The sequence below is a fragment of the Trachymyrmex septentrionalis genome, unplaced genomic scaffold, assembly GCF_001594115.1.
Source record: "Trachymyrmex septentrionalis isolate Tsep2-gDNA-1 unplaced genomic scaffold, Tsep1.0 scaffold9, whole genome shotgun sequence".
NCBI classification, from domain to species: Eukaryota; Metazoa; Arthropoda; class Insecta; order Hymenoptera; family Formicidae; genus Trachymyrmex; species Trachymyrmex septentrionalis.
In genome coordinates this window covers 2164151-2178822 of record NW_017306091.1, presented here as the reverse complement: position 1 = coordinate 2178822, position 14672 = coordinate 2164151, and the positions used below count along the sequence as shown (strand labels likewise).

The 14672-nt window shown below is 35.9% G+C and overlaps 1 protein-coding gene and 1 long non-coding RNA gene across 7 annotated transcripts in view; one reads left to right on the top strand and one right to left on the bottom strand.

The window, feature by feature from the left end:
* LOC108755940 overlaps positions 1-2574 on the top strand; it is a 15910-nt gene extending 13336 nt beyond the window's left edge. Inside the window, exon 3 of the long non-coding RNA XR_001939800.1 lies at positions 2563-2574. This is a non-coding gene — a long non-coding RNA (uncharacterized LOC108755940). The remainder of the gene's footprint in view (positions 1-2562) is intronic.
* The window catches only part of LOC108755937 (S phase cyclin A-associated protein in the endoplasmic reticulum), a 42694-nt gene that overhangs the window by 13284 nt on the left and 14738 nt on the right, over positions 1-14672 (bottom strand). The gene's annotated exons all lie outside the window — the stretch shown is intronic.

Genomic DNA, 14672 nt, shown 5'->3' with positions numbered 1-14672 from the left:
GGAAAATACGTGTCTATCCGGTTTACAGTGTCGCGTAATTCGATTTTTAGAGAACAATCACAAGTATCTTTCGTACGTAATAAGAATGTAAAAACCGAGGTAACCTTTGGCCATAGCCACAATTTTAGAGATATAACGATACTATACTATATTTACAGATTCATCAAGAATACATATTTTCGGTAATACATATAGATGAATATTTGTTTCCCAAAGTGCTACACGTATTTTGAAGTAATATACGCGCGATGCGTATGGGTGATAAAAATACGTGACTTTGACAAACGAGGCGGAATAAAAATAAGCGGAAACAATTTTTCTGTTAATCCGGACGAATAACGCAGTGGTATCTAGCTGAAAATCGCCGCAACAAATTTTGCGCGTGAGTCAGCCGAATAACACTCCGGAATTAATGCTGTAAATCAATCAAAAATATAATTTCCGACGTATGTTCGGCTGAAAACGCAAATATTTTGTACTAGGAGAAAGGATAAATCTCTAGTTGTACCATTGACTATCTAGTTGTACTATAAAATTGAATTGATACAAACAATGCAGTAGTATACTAATCAATATGGTAAATTAATTGCTAAATGTGTATATATTTTTTGTTCTTCAAAGTGCTACATGTTTATACGACATACGTATACTGAGAAAAAAAAAATTGTTCAATTGACTAAATTAATTTAATCCGTCGCGCGTTATTTCTCTTGATGAAGAATATATGTATTTAAGTCAATACACATATTATATTTGACTTAAATACATAAATTCTCCAACGAAAGGAACAAAGGTAAATACTAGACTAATTTAGTCAAGTGAACAATTAATTAGACAAACGCACGATTTTTTCTCAGCGTATAATAATGTATAAAATTTCGAAATATTTAAAATAATTGTTGATTTGAAATACCTGCTATACAGTCCATTTCAACGTACCTAAATTTAATGTAAACTGTACTTGAAAATTGTTCGTCGAAGGAATGGTGTTCATAGTAAGAATAACAGAATTCCAGGTCCAGCGCGCTCGGTGGAAATATTCCTCTTCGGCGCCGGACAAACGCGCCTGGCAGAAGTGCCATTTCGCTATTTCGACAATAGGGTATGTTTGCGCAACGAAATGGCAGAAGTGTGTAAATGACAGTCGCGTATCATTGAGTCGGAAAAAAGGGGGGAAGCGCGGGGTGTGGTGGTCGGGCCCATTCGGTCGCCAATTTCGATTCTCCATTATCGATCGGATGTAAAAATATATATACATTTTTTTCTAATTTAACACGTTAAAAAGAAAGAATCGAACTAAGCGATACAATTGAATACTGTGTAAAATTGTGAACGTATTTCCTATATATAATAAATAGCAAACGTCTCACGTCTAGAGGGATAAATGAAATTTTATTTTTTTCAATCGTATAAAAAAATTAACATTAGACGCGATATTGGTATTAGAGGCACACATGATTTTATTCTGCTTAAACTATTAAAACTTAACGATACTTATCGCAAAGCTTCGACGAGTATTTGTATTAAATGCCAATAAGGGACGTCGGTATGCGAAATAAAGCCTGAAACAAGGTCAAATGGGTGATCTTCGTCGAATTGGTAATGTATTATAATCCTGAGCTCTGACATCCAGCAACTCAGGATATTGCTACTCCGAATTCGTTGATGCGTAATGCATTCGCGCTGGGATTTCGGTAGCGCGGGGGATGAAGCGCACTACGGTACTCCGTACGTACAGACGGAGTGCAGGGGTGAGCGTAGGGTGAAGAGTGCTAACTCTATGCGACTTGGCCGAGCATAGCGACGGTGTCAAGCGTACTGTAAATTCGCTCAAACGATGCGCGAATAAGCGCGAATAAAAGTAAACACGAGAATTTCGATGGAACTCTGCGCGGTTCTCTACGTTTCAGCAAAGGTAAACCCACGATTATGCAAGTTATTTGAAAATAATCACTTCAATAATAAAATTATAGAAGTCAAATAATGTGAAATAGTGTGAAAATGAAAGTTTTTTATAAAAAAATAAAAGTTTTAGATAAAAAGAAAAACAGCGGAATATGATAAAGATGTAAAAGTAAAAACTGAGTAAATTGTCAAATTATTGAAATGTTATGACAAGTATGTTATCTTTATATTAATGTACACACATATTGAATACGTATACTGTAAAAACATCACTGCAGTGAATTTTGAGAGTGGCAATTATTTTTTTTTCTCTTTTTTTTTTCGGTAACGACATAATGTTGACATTTCTATATGATTCCTGAAAAAAACTTTATGACTATTTGAAATTGCTAAAAATGTCGCGCCGACATCCATTATTAGCGGCCGTGTAAAATCCGTGCATTGGTTTTCTGTAAAGCTGAATTTTTTAATAACCGATTGCAGCTCTGTTGACTGGAGACCATTTACCGATATTCAATATGTTATGAACATGCCAGTGAAATGTATTCGTGCTGTGCTTCGGCGAAGTACCCCCGTTTGCGCGTATTTATACGTGGAGTAGAATTTCTAAAAATAATTTATGTTTACCTACAGAAATTCAATATTCCCGAGAAGAAGATACGTATATACGCCGTGGTACAAAATGGCAGTCCGCGGTCGCATCTAGTATATTTACATAAAAATACGCTTTTATACAAGGATGTATATCGGCTATACTCGATAAGAGAGACGAGGTAAAGGCAAAATATCTCTAAAATAAATACAGCGCACTCAATCAATTTAGTTATTGATCTATTAGCACAAAAGACTTCAACAATTACTTCAATGAAAAACAGCACGACTTATTACGTATATAATTGCCTTTTATCAATATATAAATTAAAAAATTATAAAATTTCTTCTTTATTTAACCCTCAGTATTCACAAAGGGTTAAACCCCCCTCCGCGATTTTCATAAAGTTATTAGTTCACGTTTTTTTTCCGATCCCTTTTCACTTATTGCAAAATATCTTTTGTGCTACGACATTTTAGACTTTCTAACTCAAAAATTCTTTTTCTTTTTCAGTTTTCAAACGATTAACAAAAAAAATTAGTTAAAATCGATACATTACAATCTGAGATATTAGCAAAAGAAAACGCTGGGTTACAAATATTCGGGACTTTTTTGAGATGTGGGTACTGAGGGTTAACGATATCTACGATTTTTTAACAATTTCCAATAATTTAATAAAAATGAAGATATGAAAAATATTTAACACGCAATACGTAATAAGTAATAGTAAATGATCAAATCTAAGTTTTCTGATAAATAGAATATCGCGCGTGCACAACGCTAAATTTTTAATACTTTTTTACCGAAGTATTTTATTTTTCTAGGTAGTTCCATCCACGAATACAGCAGAAGCTCCTAGGGGGGGCGTTACTTCTGTGAGTGTACAATGTATCTCGCCATGTCAGAGTCAACACCGGATTTCTTCTAGCGTCGTTTAAAGCTAGCCCTATGCCGGGTGAGTACGTGGAGGATAATAGACAATGTTGAAGCTTGCCACTTAACAGAATGGGAACAAGAACAGCCGCTCTGCCTATTTCTACTTGCGCCCCTATCCCAGCCTGATCAAATACTCGGCTCCAATCCCGCGGTTCCCATTACTATTGCCACTCTTGTCATCGCTGTCGTTGACAGCACTATTATTGTTAAAGATCCTTTTTCTCGGGTTCGTAAGAAACTTCACAAGCTTAAAAATTAATAAAATTAGAGGACTGCGCTGTTAGATTATCAACGGAGCAACGGCAATCCAATTCCTTGAGTTAAATAACAGTTTAATAGTTATTTTTAACTTCCATATGTATAAATTCATTTCTATAGTTAGTTTCAAAGTAAATATAATTAACGTATGTACTTAAATTTCAGTCAAATTTAATACATTTTCTTGAGTTAAATTGTTTAACTCCACAGTTTATTAAATTAACGACATATAGAGTAGGAACCGTGGTGACCTATAGAAATGATAGAAAATAATTCAAATTGAGTATAATTTGACGTTATAAATTTAACAGTGTGCGACCCTCCGACGGACATTTATTTGTAAATCATCTCATAGAAATTACGATTTATTCTGATCGTAAAGTAACAACCTTTTCGGGCTGATCGGCTATTCAGTTTCACGTCATCGGCGAGCAGCGTAGCATTTAACGCTCTCCGAAGAGTAAATTAAAGGATGCGCGCCTTGGGAATGAATACACGTTACGAGCGGAAGGCTTCGGAAATGAATCACTGACCAACACCCGGCGATGCCAGCTGATACTTCAAGTGCATCTGCTGTCTATTTGATGCTAAATCGCCAAACTAGTATTTATCTTAAATTTATGACGCGACACGATTTGAAACAAGCTTTCAGACGTGATGACAATCATTTCAGTAGAACGTAAAATGAGCCAATATCAACGTAGATCTCTTAATGTGAGTTCAAGTTCGCGTAAATAGGAAGCAAAGTCAAATGTGCTAAAATTATAGAATAAAACTGTTTGTTTTTATAATAAAAATAGTAGGTGTAATTTTTGAAATACGGCAAATAAGAACAGGAGAGTCTATTTTAGCAAGATATGAAAAACTTAATTTCCACCGGTTTGAAAATATACCGCTCAAATCTGATGCCATTTGAAAAAAGGGCGCGGTTAATGAATGCAGGTAAAATCCGTAGGGGATATTATTCTCTTTGTATAGAAAACATTCGTGTTATAGAAAAACGTTGGTGCGCTTCAATTTTTGTCGTCGTTAAAATTGTATGCTCGTGCGCTTTTAAAATAAAACGGATGCGTGCATTATACAATCGATCCGATAATTAATAATAATTGGAAAGTGAGAAGAGGACTTATTGCTTACGCGCTTGTAACGTTACAACAAGATAAAATACAATGTCATCATAATTAATTCGACAGCGTACATTGTCGGTAATAATTTAAATCATTATTTATGCGCGCGAACGATACCACCTGCCATTCGTGAATTTGATGTAATATTTAATTGGCAATTTGCATGTCTGAATTCCAATATGAAAAGAAGTTAATTAAATACGAGCCGTACACGCAGGTTGCGTTTCCTACGTTAAATATGTACAATACTTTTGGAAAAAAAGAAGGAGAATTCCTTCATCTTCAAAAAGATTCATCGATAAAGCAAGTAATTCTTCTCGCTTCGGCGATTCAAAATAAGAATCACGCTAGATTCGCGAAAAAATTCTGATTAAATACTACATGTATAATACGTTGAAAAAAATATACTCTAACTAAATCTTAATAAATATTTATTTGAATAGTGCCAACTAAAAATTTTATACTTACAGTAAATAAATATTTATTCGATAAAAACATGATTGTTAAATTAACTTGATAGTTCTTGTTTCAATTTTACTTTTATATATTTAGTAAATATATATTTAGCTGGTATTCAAACAAATTATTTACTAAAATTTAGAACGTCTTTTTTTTCAGAGTGTATGTAAAAAAACTCTTCTAACCACATCTTTTTCTGACCATTACTTAGAAACGAATTTTCATAATAAATACGTTAATAAAAACGAATGAAATTCGCGCCTTCCCTATAGTTTCCATTTGCGCAAGATTCAAACCAGAATTCTACGTAAAGTTCAATCGAAGTTAACAAAGCATGAGGAATCGTGCGTGTTCTACGGGGACTATATAATCCTTTATGAAAAAACCAATCCCTCCTTCACAATTTCATTTGGAAAAAGAAGTCTTTCCGCGTGCCTACGTTTACGGAAACTCCACTCCTCTTCTCATCCTCCAATACGATTTCAAAGTTTATATGTGTAATTTTTCAACACCCTGTGTACGAGCACGCTAAACCGATTCGCGGTGTATCGACCAATCCCGCGAGCAACACGTAGAAAAAAGGAACGTAACGAGAATACGAAGAATAGCAAACGACTGGGCGTGTTGCGCGTAGGTCGCCGATAGCTCGGCACAAAGAGAGAGAGAGAGAGAGAGAGGGGGGGGAGGGGGAGAGGAACGGAGGGATGAGTAGAGTTCGTACGGAAGAGGGTTGGGAGGATACGCGGGGGGAAGGAGAGGGGTACATATCGGCCGAGGGTGAATTTGGACGGGAGAAACAGAGAGGGTGCGAGGAGGAGAGAACGAGACGAAGGGGAGGAGAGCAGTCCATTAGCAGATTACGTACCCAACCCGCCTCGCTCATTCACCCCCGCGATGTTTTTTCTTCTTCTCCCCCTTTCTTCCGCGACCGCCGATGATCTTGCCGGTCTACGCCGTACCCACCCTCGCGCTTTCAGGCTCGTCCAAAGCCGCCTTCGCCGAGGACGAACGTGGCAGGTGCCCGCGTGCGACTTCGGCACCCCTTTGAATCGCCGCCAAAAACGTACGTTATCGGTTTTCGGTCGCCGACGTCGCGCCGATTTCATCGATTATACCTTATAAAGAGTTTCCTTTCTCCACGATCTCGTTCCCTTAACGAGAAGAGTCGCGAAATCCTCCGATCGCGATTCCGAGAAAATCCGTGCATTAAGCTTCTTCTTCTCTTTCATGATTTTACCCGACTTCGAATGGCCGAATTCTTCGAATAATGGAGCCGGTTAATATCGTACGCGTTATAATTTCCGAATAAAGCTGCTAAAAAGAAATGAGAAATGTTGTGTGTATCATACGTATTATTGGAGAATTTATGGGAGAATCTTATTTAACGTGTACCGAAGTTCATTGCGTCTATTCTATAATAGCCGTAAGCCGCAACAATTGATCAATCATTGATCAACCGTAAACGTGTGTTCGATGCACGACACAAAAAATTCCACGTAATGCCTGTTCTATTATGATAAAAAGTACAAGATGTTTCGCTTTTTGATCAATGAGATTTGACCAATCAGAAAATTAGCCCAAACTGTCACAAGCCAATATATTTGCAGAGTCGTTATTAGAAATTTACCACCAATAAGAAATTTACCTCAAATTATACTCAATCGCCATTTTAAGCGTAACGAAATACTTTGTATTTTTACATCACGTATTCAACAATAACCGTAAGCTATGAAAATTAATCAATCGATTACTTTCTTCATATTCGACTACAATTGACGTCAATTTTATGGTTTATGGCTATTATAGAATTGATATTAAACGAAATTCTATCACGCATCGACATTTGTTGCTATTTTCTTTTCGCGATTCGTGTCGCGCGCCGAATCTATTTGCATGAAATCGATAAGGTGGAGAACGAGGAGGCCACGGGGATGAGGAAGAAGTCCGAAAATGCCCACGGGAAAACGTCGGTGTGCGTTTATGCGAGATACTTTCGCGAGAGAGCGAGCCTTTGGCGTCAGCCGGTACGAGAAAAAAGAGAGAGAGAGGGAGAGGAAGAGGGAGAGGGAGGGAGGGAGGGGGAGAGAGAGAGAGAGAGAGAGAGAGAGAGAGAGAGAGAGAGAGAGGGAGAGGAAGGGAAGGATGCTCTTTAGGACGGCGAAACTAAATTATCAGATCAAACAGCAGCACCGTTATATTAATAAAATAGATTTTGCCCGCCGCTCTTCAAAAGGGAAGAGACCGGCGCGCCGTCGTTTCGCGTCTAACCTCGTTTCGCGCAACTCCCGATTTAATCAGGTTGCACGACTAAAACGTAGCCTTTTCATTTTCGTAATAAACCCTACCTATCTCGTGCGAGCGAGGAGGCATGGCAGGCAGAAGAAGCCGCCGTGGACCTTATTACGTTAAGTAAATGCGCGAGCCGCCGTTCGCCTAGGCGGCGTATTAATTAATGCGTCAGTTTGATGTTGTCTGACGATTACGTCGTCGCAAATCATTTTTGCGATAGCTACGCGGCCAACCGTTTGCCTGATACAAGATAGAAAGTTGAAGGAGAGATGGAGGAAAAAAGAAGAAAAGGAAAGGAGAGAAATCGTTGTGCGATCAAACTCGACTGGGAATGTCGATTTTTGTTTCTCAGCAGACGATAGAGAATTAATTTTAAATTTTATTTGGTCGCAAGTTTTTTCTTTTTGGTGGAACTGACAACTTTCACTTTCAGTCGCAAACATTAAAAAGCGAAGGTTTAAAGATAAGTAGACTTACGTGGTGCGGCTTATCGTCTAAAATCCGCGTTAAATCTTTGCAAGAATATCTTTTTTATATCCATTGAAAATATAACGGCACGACGTACTTTGTAACAAGACAGATGATTATTTCGAGTCCAAGAGATTAATAACACGTAACAATTAGTTTAAGGACTTTAGAATTTTTTAACATGAATTTAGTAACATGAATATAAAGGAGAAATTTCTCCGGTTTTTTTCATTTCGAACCGAAATTTTCTCGACACCTCGCCTTTACGCTTCCGAGCGTTACGCGATAATTCTCCCGTCTGCGTTATCTTTCAACGATTACGTAGTAGGCTTAAAGCGCCAGTCTGACAGAAAGTGCGTCATTTCTACGCACAATTAAGACGTAGTCCTTTAATTCCTTATAACAATAGACGGGGGGACACGGGAAGCCACGGGCAGGCTAAGGAAAATTTAGGCTCGTGGACGTCGACAAGCTGATCGAAAGCCCATTTAATCCCCGTACCGCAAAGAGAAACAAAAAGCGAGATCGCACCGAGTTTCTCTTACATCCGTTTCAATTAACCAGTGCAAACTGTGATTTATCTCGGGTACGCGCAGGGAAGATGGGCACTTTAAGAAGCATAACGCTTTTCAAATCGGTACATTTCTATTATACTTCTACAATTCTTTCGGATTGTCAGATCTGCTCTTGCACACAATGCTAATCAAACTTAGTACCAATATTCTTACTATGCGTTTAAACCATCAAACTGTTTTCTTTAAGTTGCATATGCACAATTTTCGCGAGAGAGAGATATCTGATCACCGATAATACAACTACAATATTTCCCGTGATGTTATCTATATTTAAAAGTCAATACTAACAAATTTAAGTATCAAGATATGTAATTTTATCAAGTATGTAATTTCAAAAGTTATGAGGTAAAATATTATATATCACAGTTTACAGAAATTCTTCAATTTTAGCAAGCGTTGTACTTTCTCTCTTAGATTTTTAATTAATACTGAATTGATAATTTCATTATTTAACGTTAAAAATTATAAGATAATTTTTTTCTTATATTTTTAATTAATATTGATGATGTAAAGAACGACGTCTTCTAGCTAGTGAATTTTTCCGTTTTTTAATAATTCAAAAAGCTAGAGGGTATAATTGATTATCAGTTCCATATTTGTTATTTTCTGTACTTCCTAAAAATATATATAAAATTTAGATATTTCTATGTTATGTACAAATATTAATGTTTGATAATTTTTATTATCATTATTATCACTATTATTATTATTATTATTATTATTATTATTGGAAGTTTAAGCTTATAAGCAGCATTATTGCTGATCTTTCACTTGTTGAGACACAACTCTTCGTCACTTTTCAGGATATCGATCATGTAATATTTTCCCTAGAGCGGGAACGTGAAAAATTGCTCTATTAACTTTAACAATAAAAATTTTTACTTTTCACATTTACCCCCGGGAAAAAGTTACATGATTAATATCCTATTCATGTCTCTGTACTAGCTATATTATTATTTACACCTCAACAAAGTTATTATTATTCAATTATTATTATTAAATTTTGAATTGTAACATAGAAAGTATATCGTATTTTTCTGATGTTAAATGATAAAAAATTGTAACGATAAATTTATTTAAGTCGACTTCCGGCCAATATTTCATCAAAATTGTGCGGGCAAAAGCAAAAGCGAGGAGATTTGATTGAATGCCAGATATTATTCGCTCGCAAGCATAAGCAAATTACTCTCTTGACTTTGTTCCGATTGAAAAACAGTACAGGTCTTAATGCGTGACAGATTCTTCCTTCTTAGTGACCCATCGAGATTATCGGTAAGAGTGTTTGCGGACTTGATTTTTTTATAGTGCTTCCTCTCTAACAATTATGTCGAAGGTTGCTGTCCAGGTCTCGATCATCGAATTTCGAGAGTCTTCGGTCGAAAGAGGCCATTGATTGATTGTGGCTATACATCTAACCTCTCGTCTATAATAGTTCCTTACCGTGTATATACTTAATTTCGATTGCAATAAAACTTCACGACATCACATATCTTAGTTACAAAATGCACGAAAGTTGCTCTATTTTCACCTTTAACTGCAAATTTCTTAACTCTCCTCGGACTCTGGAGACAAAGTCAATTTTTCGATTGTAAATTCTAATAAATTTAAATCTGTACAAAATATAATTCAAGTTCTGTGATAATAAAAAGCCAACGTTAAAATTTCACGAATATGTAAAAATTTTTTCAAATTTTTATACAGTCCGGAAGAATAAAAATCTAAACTAAAGTTCAAAGACCCATGTTGCGGTCGAAGGAAAATTTCATATTGCCAACAGAGAGTTAAAAGTGTGACGTGACAGAACAATTTGTTAAACAACATCGTACTTGGTGTTTAAAAAAACTTATGAAAAACAACTTGCTTTTATTCTGACGCTCGAAAAAGTTGTTTTTTATTAAACAATATAATTAAAAGTGTGACGGACGTGCGTTATTTGCATTTACGTGTGCGTCATGTTCACATATTACGTATACGGCACGAGAAACAATAGTAGGATGCGATTCTCTACGACTCACGTACTTTACGGCAAAAAGCTCATTTATCTTTACCACTGTTGGCATTAAAGAGAAAAAGAGGCAAACGAGGGAAATGATCTCTCGTAGAGAGCCGCTACTATCGGCGCCTCTTAGAGATCGCGGAAAGATACGCGGGCTAACGGATAAAAGTTGATAGGCAAACATCCGCGTTTTTTTTTTATCTGCTTATCTTTGTACGACGCATCTGTTACTTTGTAAAGCCGTTCGTACATCATCGAAAAGTTTAAGAGATATCTGATTCGTACATCATCGATAAAACCTGATGATAATTATATTTTCTATGTTACAGTATCAAAATATTATATGCCAGAAAGAGCCATACCACATCTCTATAATTTTTCGGTTTATTAAAAAACTGCGAAGAGGGAACCCATATATATCCTAAATAAAAATATATTCGTGTGATCGTTCTTTATACTAGATATTAATATCAATTTATACTAAAAGCAATCTATCGAGCGGTCATTACTGATTGTTTTTATTTTTTCTAGATTAATTTTATATTTTTTGTGTAAAAGATAAATTTCTGCAAATTTTTTTTAGCTTTTCAATAATTCCTTTATATTGATCATAAAATATTCGTTTTATCATCACTTTATTTATTTTTATAATAATTTATTCGTTTAGTTCTTTTAATGAGAGTAAGAAGCCTTGGTATGTACTTCTAGTTGACACATTACTGTATAATTGCTGCAATTAGATAATTTTATCCTCAACACCATTCTTATATCAGCATACTATTTAAATATGTTAATTACAGGTATTCTTCAAAACTCAATAAAATTTTTATTGTCTCCTCTGAAAAGTCGAAACGGCGAGTAGCTGGTATTCATCGACAACTCATGAGTTAACTTATTTTCGGCAGCCAACGTGTGTTAAAAACTTATGAACAAATATAACGCTAACGAAACTTGATTGATGGAAGAAAAATATAAAAATCGTATCATTTCTAGCTGTAACATACGTTTGTGTGTGATTTACGTACAAACAGATGTGGCGTTTATACATTGTGCAATTCATTACCACAGTATCGTAACTTATTTACGCACCAACGTTTACAATGCTGACGAATAATTATTTCATGATATCATCTATGAATGAACATCAATAGGCATTATCGAATACGCTCCGTGCAAGCGATAGTCGTTTATCATTCATTTCACTTGCTGTAAAATTTCTTTTGTCCTTCTCCGAGTCGAGAGTATCAGAACAACGATAACGTGGACCGCCGTATATTACCAGGTCCGTAGAAGGAAAAATCGGTCTTGGCGTGCAAAAAAAAAAACGTTCGCGTATTATTTTTCAGGGAAGGAGTGACGGCGAGTGCACTTAACGACCGTCAAATAAGTATTACGACGTACAAAATGATCGATCGCCGTTACACATCTGCGCGCTTTAAAGACACGAGCGAAAAGCAACCTCGCCGCTGAGTAAAAATCGTGACTAGGCCTTTCTTGCACATCGGCAGGAAATTAATCATAATAATCCCACTACCGGTGCGCGCGGTCGACAATAATTCTGATCGCACCTTCGTCATTCATTATACAAAGCCAGACAGTACATTCGGTGAACATGAAATTCGCAGATTCACCCAGCTGTAAAGTACGCCAAAGAGAGATAACGAATCCGGGATCTTTTTAACACGATACTGTCACATCTAGCGGAAATTACGCAGTAATTTCAGATCTGCGGTCTTTCCATTGTAAAAAAAAAAAACAAATATTCTTTTCCGTGTTAATAAAATCAAGAATCAATCCGACTGTCCGCGCGTTGCGGAGTCAAAATATATCGAGTTTCCAATTAAACTTTAATTTAGTGTTTATCTGGAATAAAAGTTCGTCTAGTACTACGCGTATTTTAACCCTTAATACCCATGATTAGATCATTCGTGTCACGAGTTTCTTTTCTTTCAAATACTAGGAACATACTTGATTAAATAATCGTCTCTATTTTTTTCCTTCTTTTTTTTTTTTCAATACGTAATTATAAATACTTTTTAAACATGTTATAAAGTATATATAGAATCATTTAATAATTTTTATATATCTATAAGTGATGAGAATTAACCCGGTACATCGATCGTACATTTAGAAAGATACTTTTCGCGTATAACCTCGGTGACGTGTTCGACATATGACGTTCCTATACGTTCAGAGAGATGAGAAATGAGAGAATACGCGGACAGGATTTCTCTCCCCGGAAGAGAGACACGAGCGAAGAAACAGAGGACGAACATGAAAGACGCGACGGGGAAGTGGCAAAGGGGTTAACATAGCGTTTTGGGGGGTCCTCGTGAAGGAAGTTGACCCAGGTGCGAAACATCACCCCGGCAAAGATCGGATCTCGCGCGATGCAACGAAAACACAGTTTGCGTCTTGTCACTTTGCGTGACTCGCGTATTAAGTTCGGCATTGGCGCGACACGGCACGGTTATATTTTCAGACAGGGTGGTCCAGCGATGCCTCGGAAAGCACAAGCCGAGTATTCTTTCGTTCTTTCCCGTTCAAAGGGGCGCGCAACTGTCTTGGACGGGCCCGTGTTTGCGCAACGAGCGACTCAACCAGATCAAAAGATGCGGATTTTGGGCGAGAACCGTGCACTCGAGTGAGCGAGTGTATATAAGATGCGTGAAAACCCGTCAGGCGCTAATAGCTTCAGCGAAAAAGATGAGGATTCACTGTCAATCGACGGAGCGAGAAACTTTGTAAAAAAAAAAAAAAAAAAGGCAAACTCGTTTCGAATGACGAATCGAAATGTTTTCATGCGTTTCTTACATTTCGTGCAACGTGAAATTTGTGAGGTCACTTAAGTGCATCTCTATTATTGTTTTTTTTTTCTTTAATAAATTCTACACGTTTTTAGCGTCGTTTTAATAATATGTTTTTTTGTAATAAAAATACTACCTTAGCGGCTCTAACCCTCTTATTGGGGAATTCTATAAAAAAAGATACAGAAGGATGCGTAAAAACATGTTACAAAAGTTACGATTTCATTGTAGATGATTGCCCGCCATTACGTAGAGCGTTCGTATCATCCAGAAAGAAGTGGAACGCTACTAATTATGCTTCGATTACCCTAATCAGTGAAATAATACTTCGGTCGCCTGCCGAGATTAATTTTAATGGTCCGACATTTTGTAATTAATAATTAATCGAATATTCTACGAATACTGCTGTATTCTTCACATTGAAGTAAATATAAACGATGCCCTTTTAAATCTCAGAAAAAGTATAACTATGAAATTGTTTATCAAATTTTTAAATCCACATGTTAAACATCTTTATAAATCTTTTGAAACATCATAATGCGCAATATAATAGCTCTGTTTGTTAGTTAAATATTTAATATTTGTTAGTTAAATATGTAGTATTTGTCGTACACATACACAAACACAAACACAAACACACACACACACACACATTAATGTCTAACATTTTATTAAAGAATTATTATTTGAAATGTCTTATCAGGATATATACGGTATATATTTTTAAAAATAGCTTTAGTTTGATGCGTTTTAGTTCTGATCGGAATTTTAAATGAACATTTTAATTTTTTAAGTATATTATATTTATAATGTCGCAATTTCAACAATTGATAATACTTCAGAAATTCATACATCATTAATAATAACCATTTAATAAATGTTTTTAATAAAACATGAGCGTGTGTAGTTTGCCAAATTAATGAGTTTTTAAATTAGTTGTGCATTAACTTCAGAAATTTGCTGAAAAAGTGAGATGTTATAAAAATTGATGAAACTTATAAAAAGAAATTTTGCATTCTTTCATCAGAAAATTCGAAAGTGATGGAAATATTTTTTTATGAAAAATTCGAATAAAAAAAGTAGATTACAAATATTGTAAAAATTTCATTTGAAATATACAAAGCAATTCCTTCGGCAGTCCTGCAGGCGACATTCGCCCGCTCGACTTACGAATATATACGTTAATAAAAACGTTATTATCATTTAAAAGGATTGGGTTCTTACGCGACGCCGATATCGTAGTTTCAAGAACACATAGCG